This window comes from Triticum aestivum, chromosome 3B (genome assembly GCF_018294505.1).
Source record: "Triticum aestivum cultivar Chinese Spring chromosome 3B, IWGSC CS RefSeq v2.1, whole genome shotgun sequence".
Classification (NCBI taxonomy): Eukaryota; Viridiplantae; Streptophyta; class Magnoliopsida; order Poales; family Poaceae; genus Triticum; species Triticum aestivum.
Genome location: NC_057801.1, coordinates 286210240 through 286212910, shown reverse-complemented (window position 1 = coordinate 286212910; position 2671 = coordinate 286210240). Strand labels below are relative to the sequence as shown.

General features: G+C 44.3%; 1 long non-coding RNA gene across 1 annotated transcript; it reads left to right on the top strand.

Moving 5' to 3' along the window:
- Positions 1-6: 6 nt before the first annotated feature.
- On the top strand, positions 7-2008 carry LOC123065356 (uncharacterized). The gene is made up of 2 exons (XR_006430984.1): positions 7-1166; positions 1535-2008. It is a non-coding gene; the product is annotated as an uncharacterized lncRNA (long non-coding RNA).
- The last annotated feature ends 663 nt before the right edge of the window (positions 2009-2671 follow it).

Below are 2671 nucleotides of genomic sequence, written 5' to 3'. Positions count from 1 at the left end.
CATTGTTTGTTGCGTGGCCTGAGGATTTGGCGGAATTTGGTCCTTGTGTTGAGTCGACCCGCATTTCATTTGCAGTTGTTGATTGTGGAAATTGTCCTGTAGTTCCATTTCATCCATTTCAGGCGGTCTCCTCGCCAGTACTAGCATCTATAGATATGCTAGATGCAATTGCGGGAATGAATTGCAGCAGGTTCAGAGCATTCTATAAATAAAAAAATAGATTTTGTCTTCAATACGAGTCCAGATGCGTTGAGCGACTCACGTCTGGTGGGTCAACAATTTTGTTGCTCCTTTTTGGGACTAATGTTATCTTAGGATAGTGTTTCATGAAGGGAATAGTCATGCACATGACGGGGTAGGATTATATCCGCCGGAGGTCATTCATAACTGCCCCTGTCTTCTTGCTGTTGTCCAAGTGGTTTTCCATTTTGAGCTTCAGTGCTCTGCTTGTGTTGCAAGTACAACACTGCACCCGTTGTTTCTTTTTATTTATGAATAGTTTATGTAACTTGCAAGTACAACCTCAAAATAAAGTAGTTTTTGATTTTTATAAAATTGTCATTCAGAATAATACGGACAATTAATTCATTATATATGCAAGCAGCTGATTCTTGGTGAAAATTGCTTTGCCTGTATGTATGTAGAGTCTTGTAGCTAACTGATGGGGAAAAATGCGCCATGTAAATCTAATTGATGAAAAATGAAGTTTGGCCATCAGAAGCCTGTTTGTAGCTGTATGCAGATGTTTAGATGTGCAGTAAGTGAACATCCGAACAAGATTAACGAGTGAGGGTCGGTGTTCAGTAGATAATAAGATTGTTCTAATATTTCAGTTTGTCCGTTTCAATACAATATTACATAGGCGATGTCTTGTTAATAGAAATCACTCAACTTTTCTCTTTCAGTTTTTACTTCTACTTCACAGAGTGGAAGATTGTAAGAAAACATTGGCTGATCTTTAACAATTATTCTTAGAGTAAACCAGAGCAATATTCGATGATATATTGTGAGTCACTGAAAATGTATATTGTGTTTTTCTTCAGGATATGGATGACTATCTGAACGTATGCAGGTTTCTTCCGAAACTTAACAATGAGATACTAGGTGAAAGAAATGCTCCCTACAAGGAAAGGTTGGGCAGCCTAGAGAATTTAGTACTGATCATGGTAAGGTTGACAAAGCCTGAAATCTCATTTTGATCCACGTTCCAAGATTACATGGTAGTATATATACTTGAAGTTGGCTTGGAATATCAAAATTGAAAATAGACTTTGCCTATTCCCTGTTTTGAAAAACACTGGGAATCGATTTTCTGAAGTCCTTGGTTGTCTATTTCCCTATCCATGCAACAATAAATGTTGAATAGAATGTTGAACAAGATAGCATCAACACGTATAGCTAGGGTATGCATTTAGTAGGCGTTTTTCCGTTTCGAAGATCCATAATAGACTAAAAGAGATTGATAAAGGAAGAAAATACCCTACCGGATCTGCACAAGGACAAGAACTAACAAGCAATTTTCACTTGGGCGCAGGGGTGATCGTCGTGGACTACCGCAACCCGGTGGGCATCGTGCTCTTCAACAACTCGGAGACGGACTTCACCGTGAAGGCCAGCGACTGTGTCACACCGATGATTGTCCTGGTGATTGTGACACCGGAGGTCGCTGAGGTGGAGGACCTTGACGCCACCGTCCGGAGGTCGTCGAGGTGGAGGACCTCGATGCCACCGTCTGGAGGTTGCCGAGGTGAAGGACCTCGACGCCTTGGTAGATACATTTAGAGAAGAGGTCTGCTTAGGTTGGTGGTGGGACGCTAGGGAAGGTACCTATCTTTCGTGATGGTTGTGTGCATCTGATATATAAATGGAATCTCATGATTTCTTTGAGTTGAGATTTTCAATGTTGTATACATGAACGCTGCAAGTGCTAAGAGTGTAAGTGCTAAGATGGTTCTATGACCTTTGCACTGGATGTGTCTTGATTACCATCCATAAATATTGCATATAATTTTTATTTTTTATTTTTAGTTACTTAGCAGTAGCGTGGGGGAAGAAGGGCATTCTACTACTACTTAGGAATAGTAGTAGCGCGTGTTAGGAATAGTAGTAGCATGGGTTGGGCTCGCTACTACTAACTCTTTAGCCGCTACTAACTCTTTAGCTGTAGCGTGGGGTAAAACACATGCTACTGCAAAATAATAGCTGCAGCGTCATAGTAGTAGCGTGGGAACCTACACTACTGGTAGCCTCAAAACCCACGCTACTGGTAAGGTTTTTCCTAGTAGTGGATACTTACAGGTCCTTAGCGACATAATCCCTCTTCCTACCCAGGAGCGCGACACCCCCGAGCTTTCTGGACACGAGCTTTGCGGCGCTCTCAGGAGCTGACGAGCGCACGACGGTTGGTTCTGCGATGGTGGCGGCTGGCGATAAGGTGGAGGCACCGCCCCGGGGAAGTGACGCCGTCCCACTCTTCTTCGGGGTTCCCTACTTCAGCCTCTTCAGAGGGGTGCCCCTAGACCTCGTGGCAACCCGAGTGGAGCGCGGCGACCCCTCGACCAGGTACGCACCAGCATCGTCATCATCGGAGAGGCCGCGGAGGAGATCACTCTGCCGTGGGGGAGAGGTCTCCCCCACCCCCTCCTCGTTACCCTCCTCCCCAGAGACCTCG